The 14,484-nt window shown below is 29.6% G+C and overlaps 1 long non-coding RNA gene across 1 annotated transcript; it reads left to right on the forward strand.

Moving 5' to 3' along the window:
- The first annotated feature begins 13,838 nt into the window (after positions 1-13,838).
- On the forward strand, positions 13,839-14,274 carry LOC135148036 (uncharacterized). Its single transcript, XR_010285846.1, has 2 exons — positions 13,839-14,013; positions 14,091-14,274. It is a non-coding gene; the product is annotated as an uncharacterized LOC135148036 (long non-coding RNA).
- The last annotated feature ends 210 nt before the right edge of the window (positions 14,275-14,484 follow it).

Genomic DNA, 14,484 nt, shown 5'->3' on the forward strand with positions numbered 1-14,484 from the left:
TTGTTAGCAGGAAGAGACAAAGTTACGTGCGGTTTGACGGTTGACATGCACCATGGATCAATCATGATGGACTCAAGAGGGAAGATAATTAGATCGTTCTTCTAGAGGCCGGAAGATTGTGAAAGCAAGGATCGGGTGACTCATTAGATGGTAGAGCACTCGTGGTTGATGCACGTGATTTTGTAGATGGATAAAGTTTGTACGAATGAGATAGGGAGATTCTTATTCGAGGGGAGGCATTGGCGGATGGACGTCTTTGTCTTGATCATGATTGTTGATTCAGTTGTAAAATTGTATTGGGCTGAAGGGGAGGATTGTTAGGTATCAGCCCATTACAATGGTAACATGGACTTTGGTGATCCAAAATATATAAGGATAATAATTGTATGTTTAGACAATTATTATAAAAGGTATGTCTTGGTCAGAAAGTTAGAAGAGGATTGTTAACCGAGTTGGAATTGGATTCTGATTTGAGTTAAAGATTTCAGAATTGGATTCCAATTGCAGTTAGGTATTTCAGAGTTAGAGTTAATTAGATTCTGATTTAGCTAAGTTTGAGATGGCTATATATGCATAGTCATATTGTGTTTGATAGGTGTGCTCAAGATGTAGACTTAGGTATCGTTTGCGGGAGGATACTTGAGTAGTAGGCTTGAGTATCCAAGTTTGTTTGATTGTATTATTGATAATGGTTTTGATTAATAATACAAGTTGGGACGTGGGTTTTCCGCGTCAAATATATTGTTGTGTGTGCTCTGCATTAGAAGTTGAATCTCTTATTTTTTATTTCTAACATATGTAACCTGCAAATTTTATTTTTTTGTTTATAGAATTGTTATATGTATACCCATACCTAGGTAAAACAAAGTGCCAATTTTTAGTTAAATTTGCATTGTTGTTTTCACCCATAGTTTCCTTTCCTTTCAAGCATATAAACTTCATGTGAACTGTTAGGACCTCACACTGTATCAAATGATAACTAATGATTTTTTGAAAAAGTAAATGCAAAGCATCTTCATTTTGTGTAATATATTATTATCATTAATCTATCATTCCACTGCTCATGATCATTATCTTTGAGAAATCATTAGTACAAACTGGACTTTCAGCGCCGGTCAAATAACCCCTAAGGCGTCGGTTAAGTGGCGTAGCTAATATGGGAGACGCTATATGTATAGGCCTATAGCGTCGGTTAATCTGGAGACGCTAATCATCTCTAGCGTCGGTTAAAGAACAATGCAAAAAGGCCATCAACCGACGCTTTTGGTTGTACATTAGCGTCGGTGGTCAACAACGCTGACGCTTAAAGTACTACAAAAGCGTTGGTGGTCAAGAACGCCAACGCTTAAAGTATTACAAAAGCGTAAAGTATTACATTTAGCGTCGGTGGTCAAGAACGCCGACGCTTAAAGTATTTCATTAGCGTCGATGGTCAAGAACGTCGACGCTTAAAGTATTACATTTGGCGTCGGTGGTCAAGAACACCGACGCCTAAAATCTTAACATTCTGTTGACTATATGCGTCGGCTTGGGAAAATGCCGACGTTGTAGACTCTGACCGCTTGCGTCGGTTACATAAAATGCCGACGCTTTTTCCTTATATATTTTTTTTAATATTTCTTATATATATTTGTTCAAACCTGTTTCATTGAACACCTAATATTATACCAATGCAATAAACCCAACAATTAAATTTCAAAACAACTCAAACAATTATATTAAGAATTAATTATGTTCTAGTTTACACTTGAAAGAAAAAAGTACATTACATTACAAATCAAATGCCACAAAAAAAAATTTCATGATACGGTTTGTTACAAATGAATCCAAATACACTATCTCTAGCAAGGATTTCAAAATCTTCAACAACCCGTGATTGTATATCACAGTACTGGAGTAGGCAAGAACATAAATGCTTGAAGTGTAAGGACTTCAAACGACAAGGCCGGCGACAAGATTACCTATACATTCCCGTTATGTGTATGACGCTCTTAATCTCTAACAGATTGATAATGTGTATATGAGGACGAATGTATATAAATTAATTGATAATGTGTACACATATGAAATATATATATATATATATATATATATATATATATATATATATATATATATATATATATATATATATATATGAATAAAAATCAGATATCAAATTTTTATAAATCTTTAAATCATATATCTCTTTAATTCTTAAAATCAATTAAATTGATAGGAATAAAAATCATATATCAAAATTTTGTTGTCTGTAGTACCGAACATATTGTAACATTGAGGATGCAGGATATAGATGACTATGATTAAACCATTATCTAGGCTTGTTCTAAATTATTAATCTTGTTTTGCTTTAAATTTGGTTTTGGATAAATTTTTCGGTGTTTAAGAGGAAATGAATCTTCTGATTCATATCCTATATGCATATCCGTCTAAATTATTCTAATATATATGTGATGTCATACTAAATAGTAACCAACTATTTTATTACATGACTTGATTTACCTGACTAGCATGTTTCCCGTCTTCCACTTTTGTGCTATACATATGAAATTCATTCTTATCTACTCATCTAAGTAGTTTACTGTATGAGAAGTTCATATTATATACATTATGCATATATGACTAGCATGTTTCTCGTCTTCCACTTTTGTGCTATACATATGAAATTCATTCTTATCTACTCATCTAAGTAGTTTACTGTATGAGAAGTTCATATATATATGATTTGTAGTTTATATTATATACATTATAGAAGTTCATGTTTCCGCTAGGTGTTCTTAGTAATCAGAAGGGACGAGAATGCACAACGTTAATATTAAGATGAACTTATGAGATTATAAATATTTATTTTTCCTTTAGAAATATACCATGCTTAATGAGGTACAGGGACTAAATGTTGTGCTGATGATACAGATAACAATGAATGCCGAAACGACAAGCATTATGTTGTCAAAACCAGGCAGAGAAGGAAATCAACTAGTAATGACAGTAGACACAGACCATGGGCCAGTATAATACTACACTGATGAAATCACAGCAGAGTTTGAAATTCTTTGATGTTAGAATCTATAACCCAGCAGAATCGATACTTTCACCTTTTTGCTTGGTACCTACAAGTGATCAGCTCTTTATGGTCTCTCATGTTGGACAAACAATCTGTCCACCAATGATGGTACATAGACTCGACAGGGCAAGAAAGGAATGGATTCAGGTGAATGACCTGGGGGAAGATGCTTTGTTTATTAGTGAAGGCTCATGTGCTATGGTCAAGCCGGCCAAGTGGGGAGGCCGCAGTAACTGCATCTATGTCCTCTCAAAGTTAAGTAATGAATTGTCTATGTATCTGCTGAATACCGACAATAAATTTTCACGTAGCTCTGTCATACAAGAGGAGGGATCTAACTTACGACCACATTTTTGGTATTTCCCCCATCAAATTGACGACCAGAACAAAGTGCATTGTCTGGAAGAAGTCATGAACTAGCGAACTTTATCTTTGCAATTTTCTGTTACATCTTGTACTTTTTAATATTGTACCCCAAACTTATTTGCATCTAAGTCACATTGAGCTTAATGTCTATAGATTTTACATTTGAGATTTTGGTAATGATTGGGATTTGTCAGAATGGTTTGGCAAATTTCTGTACTAGCTGGGCCTGCACCTCACCTAACTAGCTCCTTTTAGAGGTCTGGGATTATTTCCAACAATCCAAAATCTTAGTTAAATAGAAAATAACAGATACTATAAGAAAAAAATCTAGAGATTGTGTAGAAGCATCTGAACCCCAATGAACATTACTCTGGATTAATCAAATGTCCTGAAGTTAATTATATTTCAGGAACCTCTATACCTATAAAAAAACATTTCCATCATTTATTAGCATGGATAAAATATTCTATTTATGATAACTAAAAATAATAACAAACAATTTTCAGAATGTAGGTAATCACTATAAATAGTCTCACCAAGAAACAAGATCTTTGATATAATTTTAGCTGACACGATTTGAGATGCTCTTATAATATTTTTTATTTCTAACAAATATGTTAGGCAAAGTTGTACGTAAAGCAATTAAAAGATATAATAATTATAATATTCTTTAATTAGTTAAATCATGATTTATAAATTGATCGTAAAATTTTTTCCTCGTAAGTTTTACTTTTCCTATGAGTTCCTTTTCATGTATGATATTACATTATTAAGGATCACCCATCTTAAATTGCAGACTGTCGCCAGTATGTCAGCAGGGCAGAGAAACGTTCTCCTATTCTTTTGGATGTCACCCAAGAATCTTAAATTGCAGACTGTCGCCAGTACATGTCACAGAAGAGTGCCTTTCACTTTATAGAAATGCTTAAGATGTTATGTCCGCTACTTATGGTTGAGCACATTTTATATACAGAGCGGTAACAAATTTTTTGCTGTCAGGTTGCAGAAAATTCCTTTTCTAATTAGTCATATGCTCGATACTTGTGGTTAATTGTATAATAACTTTTTCGAGTTCCTTTTAAACAGCACTTCACATGACAAAAGAAAATTTTGACGGTGTTTTAATCATCCAAACAAATCTTAATAACACATTAAAATATTATAAAACCGAACAACAAACATTACACGGTACAACTAAGCCAAATATTGTGGTCTGTAGTAGTACCGAACATATTGTAACATTGAGGGGTTAATGCTCTCTTTCGTCACTCTAATGGACCAAAAAAGTTGATATTGAGCATTAACCTTAACATTGAGGATACATGATACACATGAATATGATTAAACCGTTATCTAAGACTTGTTCTAATTTACTAATCTTGTTAAATTTTTCTTTAAATTTCGTTTTGGATTAATTTTGCCGTGGTAAGAGGAAATGAATGTTCTGATTATGTTGTCAAACACCAGGCAGAGAAGGGAATTAGGGAATCACCTAGTAATGACAGAAGACGACACATACCATGGGCCAGTTTAATACCTGAACTGCTTATTCAAATTCTTATGAAATTGGAAATTATTGAGCTGTTGGCTTTGGCAGGTGTTTGCAAGGATTGGAGAGATGGGACACCAATGAACATAGATCAATTCTCTTACAAAACTAAAAACCATTGACACTTGTTGTATTAAAGTTCCTTAGATCAAAAGGGTGTTTCTTACCTAATTAACATTTTTTATGGAACAAGATACAATATATTGCTATTGAATTTAGCTTGGAGATGGCTTATGGGGTTTTATTGATACACCTATTGTGTACAAATAACAGACATTTTAAAAAATCAATATGTCCTTATAAAAATTCGTTCTTAGCCTAAGCATATATATTTTGAATTTGACATAAGTACTTTCTTTGGTAATATATTTCAAAGAGTTTACTTTTATATTTTAATGTACATATTTATATTTATTATATTATCTTTTCAAATTTTAAAGTTTAAAGAGGTTGGTTTTAGTAATTCTATTAGACAGGGATAGTTTAGTCAATTTATTTCCAAACCCTAAAATATTGCATATAAATATACATTACCTCTCTCTTGCAACTCAACCCGCAGCTCTTCTTTTCTTTCTCTCCCCCTCTTGCAACTCAACCCGCCACTCTTCTTTTCTTTCTCTCCCCTTTGTTTAGCTTACGTCTTTCTCTCCCCCTTTGTTTAGCTTACATCTTTCTCCTAATAGTAGCTCCCAAGCATTTAGCTTCGGGACCTATATAAATCTTTAATCTATATACATATCAGTCGGGTTAGAGTGACCAAGTAAACTACCACAAGGAGTTTTGCTACCTAATTCCAAGATGTTGTCAAAATTATTAAGGTATCCAATTTGTAATTTAATCACTCACATCTTGTTTCAAATTTTTGAATGTGTATATGATTATATACAAATATTGTTTATTCTAAATTTAATATTTAATTTATGTATAATTTTTTTTTAAATTTTCTTATGACATGTGTATAGTAGATCTATAATCAAAAAAGTTTTTTGTGATTTTTCCTGAAGAAAGTACCAATAATTTTAGACGATCTACCAATAATTTTCAAGAATTAATATTCTAAAAACATTTAATATTGTCAAAATTATTGTTTCTTTTGAATTTATTTTACAGATTATTTTACCATTTTTTGAAAAAATATAGAAACAAGCATTTGTATCTTAATTGAAAAATATTTTTAATGGAGTCGCCTAAAACAAAGATTACAATAATAGAGCATGAAGATAGAAATATGATGTATTTTAATATTGATACTAAAATAATTATGTATTTTGATATTGATACTAAAATAATTATTTGTATTCTGATAAGAATAATTGTTCTAGTCTTTCAAAAGCATTATAAAATTATAGTATGACAAAAGTACCCTCGTCAAGCAGTAATGCATACAATATAAATATTTAAGTGTATCCCACAAATATTTTTTATATTATCACTAATTTAACCAAACAAATTATCTTTCTATCTATTATATTCTAAGGCATTATATGTAAGAGGAACTGCCATTCCATCATGGTTAGATTTAAAAAATTGATTTAAATATAATTATATTAGCAAAGTGATAGTGGACTTATTCTTGTTGGATTATATTTTACTAAAAATTATTTTAGTTGTGGTTAAATTTATATTTTTTTACTGTAATATTTAAATATAGATTATAATAAATAAAAATTCATTAAACTCCATGTTATATATTCATTATCAAAAGAGATATTTAACTAATAATATCACAAATTTATGATGTGATTTGTATTTAATTTTTTAATTATTAGAACTTTTGCTTCCTTTCAAATTGCATGTTATTTATTTGAGCATATTCTTATAATGGTCAAATCTAATATGTATCCATACATGACACATTGCAGCATGATTAATTTTTGTCACCTCCTTTTGATTGGAAAGTTGGTAAATAATGAAAAAAATGCTCCCGTGATCTTTCATTCTATGCTGTCTCGCAAGCAATAACCCGCCTCAAGGTAAATGTAATATATCTGGTAGTTTATGAAATTTTTAGCTTATGATGAATTTCTTTTTGCTCTATGCTCTGTGATTTTGTTTATCAGTTAAATCATATGTAATTTTTTGTTGGTCTCTTCTTAATTTTAGGTATTGATGCATGTAGTGAAAAATCATTTATAGGTGGATTTACAAATATTTGAATAATTGAGAACAGATGTAGCATTATATTCCTGATTTTATATAGTTGAGGATTATGTAACCTGCAATTTTTATTTTTTTTTTTGTTTAATAGAATTATTATATGTATACCCATACCTAGGCAAAACAAAGTGCCAGTTTTAAGTTGAATTTGCATTGTTGTTTTCGCAGATAGTTTCCTTTCGAGCATATAAACTTGATGTGAACTATTAGAGCATCTCCAAGAGGCTCTTAAATTGAAATTTGAGGAGGGAGAAGGAAATTTTTGCTCCAAGAGAAGTCTCTTGTTTCTCTCCCCTCTCTCCTCAAAGTTAAGAGCCACTACAAAACTCTTAACTTATTTTTTACAATAAAATATCCATTCCCTCCAATTACATTTGAGTTTGTATCACATACAGGTTCAAACAAGAATAAAATATTAACTTCAGAGCAAGTATGAATATTGTTGGAGTTGAGACTCTTAAATTTGTATTAAGTTACTAGAAGTCTAATATTTTATATTATATTTAAGAGTGGGTTAGGAGACTATTGGAGATGCTCTTAGGACCTCACACTCTATCAAATGATAACTAATGATTTTTTAAAAAAGTAAATACAAAGCATCTTCATTTTGTGTAATATATTATTATCATTAATCTATCATTCCACTGCTCATGATCATTATCTTTGAGAAATGTTTTGAGAATCATAACAATATTTTAGTTTTATACACAAGAGTTCATCTTTTACAAACTTGAGTAGCTGAATCTGCACACTTGCAAAGTTTTATTCGTGTTCTCTGTGTTTCTCATCATAAATTTTAAATCGATTTTTATAATTTATATGTTTGAGCTATAATGTTACTTTCGCCTTTTGGACCAATTACACAAGTCTTGATTCTAATTAAAAAGCGTAACTCATATATTGTCAATATAGCACAATAATGAAGATTAATATAAGCAGCTAATGTAAGTATAAAATTATAGCTTTTACCCATTATCACCCAACACTAATATTGGTTATAATGTCCATCATTATTAACTAGTTTAGTGTTTAATCTAATGGATTTTTTTATCAAGATATTCTTATTAAATGATTTATTTAATAATTTTAATGATACCTGGTTTACCTAATCTTAAAGCTAAAACTTCAATTAATCAAATATTGTCCGATCATAATGAGTACATCTGTACATGTCATGGTTAAAGTGGCTTATTATGTTTTCACTATATGGCACCTTCATCCCCAAGCGGCCAAGCCTGTTACACTAACGCAACTTGGTGATTGTCTGCACATCCCTCCCCACTACACCGGCATGCAGTGGCGGATCTAGAAAGTTTTATGTTGGGGGCACTAAAAATTTTAACATACAAATTATGGAAGAAGATGTAATCAAAGGCATCCGTTCATTAACAAACAAGCGGTTCATTAACAAACAGAGCATGGGCCAGTTTAATACCTGAACTGCTTATTCAAATTCTTATGAAATTGGGAATTGTTGAGCTGTTGGCCTGCGCAGGTGTTTGCAAGGAGTGGAGATCGGTCACCAAGGACCATAGATCAACTCTCTTGCAAAACCAAAAACCTTTAGCACTTGTTGTATCAAAGTTCGCTAAAAGAGAGTGCACTACAAGAAAAGCAGCTATTTTCGACCGGTTAATTTTGATCGGAATATATTTTCGACTGTAACCGGTCGAAATTATTTATTTCGACCAAACACGGTCGAAAATATTTCCGGTCGAATTTAGTTGGTCGAAAATATTTCCGGTCGAATTTAGTTGGTCGAAAATAGACATAAATCCGACCTTTCTTTAGTTGGTCGAAAATATTTCCGGTCGAATTTATTAATTTCGACCAATTCCGGTCGAATTTATTAATTTCGACCACTTCTGGTCGAATTTATTTTGACCACAAAATGAAGGGGGAAAGTTCCCACCCAAATTTTGAGCGGGAAAATTACCACCTAATTCTGTTCAAAAAATTTTGAACTAATTTCGACCAGTTTTGGTCGAAATTAATAATTTCGACCATTTCTGGTCGAAAATAATAAATTCGACCAGAAATGGTCGAAATTATTAACTCAGCCAAATATAATTGAATTTATATTTTTTTTATAAAATCACAAATGTTGCTAGTTTAATACAAATTCTTGCATAGACCAACATAAAAATTAAAACGGATAAGAATATCATTTATTATGTGTTGCCATAATTTTTTTTTATTCAATCATACAAGATATGATGGACTAAAGGTGGATTAGAAATACTAGTTGACTATTAAAATCTTATATCAAATAAATTAATATTTTATCAAACTTTAGGAATATTAGTAAAATATATTGATAATAATTTTTTGCGATTGGATCAGTTATAATTATTTCATAAAAATTCAAATGATAATTCCGGACTAAACACTAGTAAAAGAACTAGTCAAATTATCAGTTGACTCTAATAATCTCAAATCATATTAATTTAATAATTTTTGAAATTTTAGAAATAGGATTAAAATTAATCAATCTTAACAGCTATAAGGTTGGATCAACGATAATTATTTTTAAAAAATTCAAACTGCCAAACCACGAGTATACACAATTTAAATGTAATAGTCAAATAATCAGTTGACTGTTAAAATCTCAAATCATATAAATTTAATATTTGCTGAAATTTTAAGAATATGATTAACATATATCGATCTTAACATCTATAAGGTTGGATCATCGATAATTATTTTTAAAAAAAATTCAAACTACCAAAGCAGGAGTATACACTATTTAGATGTACGAGTCAAATTATAAGTTGACTGTTAAAATCTCAAATCATATAAATTTAATACTTATTGAAATTTTCGGAATAGTACTAAAATATGTTGATATTAACATCTATAAGGTTGGATCATCGATAATTATTTTCAAAAAATTCAAACTGCTAAACGAGGAGTATACACCATTTAGATGTAATAGTCAAATCATTAGTTGACTGTTAAAATCTCAAGGCATATAAATTTAATACTTATTGAAAATCTAAGAATACTACTAGAATATATACATCTTAACATCTATAAGGTTGGATCATCGATAATTATTTTTGAAAAATTCAAAATACTAAATCAGAAATATACCCCATTTAGATGTAATAATCAAATTATTGGTTGACTGTTAGAATTTCAAATCATATAAATTTAATATTTATTGAAAATTTAGAAATATGACTAAAATATATACATTTTAATATCGGATCATGGATAATTCTTTTTAAAGAATTCAAACAATTAAACGAGGAGTATTACACCATTTAGATGCAACTTTTGTGATAGTAAAATAAGTTTTTATTATAATTATGATCTAGGAATATTATTTAAATATTTGATATAGTTATGTCGTGTATATAAAACTATTTATATTGTTAATATTTTAGGAAATTCATCAAATAAATCGGTACATTCTCGAAAAGTTGTACTAGTCAATTTATCAAATTGACTTTTAAAATCAAAAAGCATATATATATTTAAAATTTATTGAAATTTTAGAAATATGACTAAAATATATCGATCTTGACATCAAATATTATATATATTTTTTAAAATCACGTATATAATTTAATAATTAACTAACCTAATATAGTAAGAATAATATTCAAATATTCTAAAACCAAGATATCCAAATATATATTAGTATATTTAGAGACTATATTATATGAGTTTAAGAATTTTTTAAAAAGAACTAAAAGTAATACTTAATTTAAAATTTAAAACAATGAAAAACAAAAAAATTGCATTTTAAATTGGATAACTGTTGAAAGGTTCAAGTATATATGTATACTAGCATAAAAGCCCGTGCGAGGTACGGGGCTCTAGTTTTTGCTGTATTTTAAATAATATTCATATATCATTATATTGTTCTTGTACGGACCTTGAGTTTGTATTATGTTTTAAATAATATCCGTGTGTCATCATATTGTTTCGAGCGTAACTATTACGTTCTACTTTTTGACAAAATATATAAACATGAAAAATGTAATATATGCAACCTAATAGCATCAATAGTAATAATAAGTACTATTCCCTTCATTCCATTTTATATGACCCTTATTCCTTTTTGAGACATCTCTAAAATAATGAACTTACTATACTTACTATTTTTAAACACTACTTATCACTATTACACACACTACTTCTCTATTTTATACTCTTTTATATTAAATAAACACTATTACACTCACTACTTACCACCACTATCTCAAATCTATTATTAAATTTTGATATATTCCACCACTTAACCCAATTTCCAACTAAATTTACTCTTTTTTACTACTTTTTTCTTAATCTCCGTGAAAGTCAAATAAGGTCACTTAAAATAGGATGAAGGGAGTATATTTTTAAAAAAAATTATAGATCAAAAACTACATTTGAACTGATATTTCTATATTCAAATTCGTTAGGATATAGAGACCATTATCATATTATCTATGTTCAAAATTATATTCGAAATTAATACTGAAATTTTAAATTTTAAATATATTATACCTCATTAAAAGTATCTGTAATTTATTGTTGAAATTATTAAATTATTTCAACTAATATACCATGATTTTGATGAACACCTGTTTTTGATATGTGAATTACGATATCCTAAATCATGATTAAATGAAGATGTGTGGTCCGCGTTGCCCTACATTTATTTTTTCTTTTTTGAGCGTACGTTTGCATAATTGTTAAAGTGATACATGATGGAGCAGATCATCAACACATTCTTTTTAGCATATGTTGCACACATTTTGTATAAATAAAAATTGAAACATATGTTGTACGTAAAAAGACACGTACCTTATTTTATTATAAAAGCATCAATTGAACTACTAACCGTATAATTGCACCCCAAAAATTTCTGACACCTTTGATGTGTCTTATCCTTTTATTTTTCATATCAATTATATAGTACTTCAATGTATTATAAAATTCAATGTATTATATTTTTATTGTTAATTTAAAAATATTAGATGAATATTACTTTGATACAGTATGTTATAACATTATCTCGTTATAAAATTTTAATTTTTTATAATTAGTTTTTTGAGCTTGTCTATTAAGACTTTTAATGATTTTTCATGTAATCGTTATAAAACAGATCTCAAACAAATGATTTTATGGAATTTCAAATAGCAAAAAGAGAGTAGATATGAGTTAGGCATCATGAAGTTCATAAGACCATAAAATATTTAGTTCAATTAGTCGTGTAGTTACTTTTTTAGCTTTGTGCAAACTCACATTTTTAATAATTTGATACTCGTATTTATTAGGAGTGATCAATGTGGCATATCATGTTCAATTGTTAAAGATCAAGTTATATATTCGATATTTTGAATCATGAAAAAACTATTCTTGTTCTAGTCCCGTTTAATCAGATATTAGTTTCACCGTATCGCGTCAGATTATCCGGTTCAGAATTAATTATATTTTATTAGTTTAATTTGTAAATGATTAATTTAACTGTAGTTTGAATCATTTTATTTAACTGGTATGTTATATATTGGATGATGGCATATTAAAAATTATAGTTTTAAGACTTTAATATATATAACTTATTTCTCTGTGTTATTTTATTTAACAAAGTAAAATTTATAACTCAAATCTTTTTAGTAGTTCTCGTAAACGCGTTTTATTATTATGTGGTTGACTTTTGATTAACAATATAAAATTTCCTTAAATTCACCTTCATATCACAAGTTATAGTATTTCAAATACATATATCATCAAAATTATATCATTTAGATATATTTTCCGACACCAAATTTGATGTATTGTCACTATCCTTATATCTATAATTTTAAAAAAAAAAGATTTAGTTACACATCAAATTCTGAATTCATAAGTTTAAAATAAAAAAATATTCAACATAGGAATATTCTTTCAGTCACCTTATTTCGTGTTCTCCAAAATATTGTAATCTCTTTATAAATTGTCTTTTATAATAAAAAAAATTAATATGACATAGCCCATGCTGAAAGCCCATCAATTTTTCCTTTCAAAGATGCTCGCTTAAACCTCAGTTTTTGTGCTTATTTTTCACATTCATGACTTAAAATTTCTATAATATTGTATCGGTGCTCGTTTAAACTATTAAGTTAGATTTGAATTCGACTACGAATTATATCTATTTTTTGAAATCTGAATCATGGCACGAACCCGATTATTCATATTTTTTTAATTTTAAATTTATTTATGTAAATAATTAATTTATAGATATTAATCTATCATGTAAACAATATATGAGACTTAACTGAAATAATAACTCATCTCAAATAAATAAGATATTGAGACGAATATAAATACAAAAGTTTTAAAGTATGTGATTAATGCTTTTGAATAATAAACTAATTGTTTGTGTAGCTCAAGTGGTTTGAGTGATGTATTTGTATTGGAGAGGTCCCGAGTTCAAACCTCATGAATAACATCTTTTTTATATATATATGAGAAGATGTTAGGTTCGGAGTTAGGCTCAGGTTCGGAGCTAGGTAATTTATTTGCTCAGGAGGGAGGCTTGACACGAACCTGTTGGGCTACTATATATATAAGTAGATTGGGTGTGGGAATGAAGCGGCAGCTAAGCTATATATGAGAAGATGTTAGGTTCGGAGTTAGGCTCAGGTTCGGAGTTAGGTAATTTATTTGCTCAGGAGGGAGGCTTGACACGAACCTGTTGGGCTACTATATATATAAGTAGATTGGGTGTGGGAATGAAGCGGCAGCTAAGCAGCAACTAGGCGAGCACTTGAAAGAGAGAGGCAATGGCAGAGACAAGATTGATTAAGATCGAAGAAGATCAGTGGATGACTCCTCCTGAGGTATGTATATTGGTTCTCAAGTTTTTCATATCTACAATCGCTTTGATAACCTGCCTCCTGAGGTATGTACTTTGCTAATTAGTCTACCAATCTATATAGGGTTCATATATTTACTTATGTGATTGTGCTAAACACACAGGTTCCAGCTTTTTCCCGACAAGCACATCAATTTTTTTCTCTAAAGGCCTTGGACATCTCGCTCCATCCTTCTGCGTCTTGGATGCCAAGAACTTTTTTACTCTTATTCTTATCTCTTAATTTATCACATCAATGTATGAATTGCAGAGTCTGATAACTGGGTTTTATGAATTTGGTTTGCATCACTCTTTTTTTATTTATTTTAATTTTACATTGTATTTTGGTTCAGACATTAAAGCACACACAAACCGTGCAAAGCGTAATGGCAACACAGTGTTTTGTTTAATGGCAGCAACTGTATTTTTGCTTGATGTCTTGCACTGGATATGTATGAAAATGGGGTGCAAATCAGTAGCAGATTCTGCTGCTGTTTTTTTTAAAGTTGTGGTATGTTA

This window comes from Daucus carota, chromosome 7, assembly GCF_001625215.2.
Source record: "Daucus carota subsp. sativus chromosome 7, DH1 v3.0, whole genome shotgun sequence".
Taxonomy (NCBI): Eukaryota; Viridiplantae; Streptophyta; class Magnoliopsida; order Apiales; family Apiaceae; genus Daucus; species Daucus carota.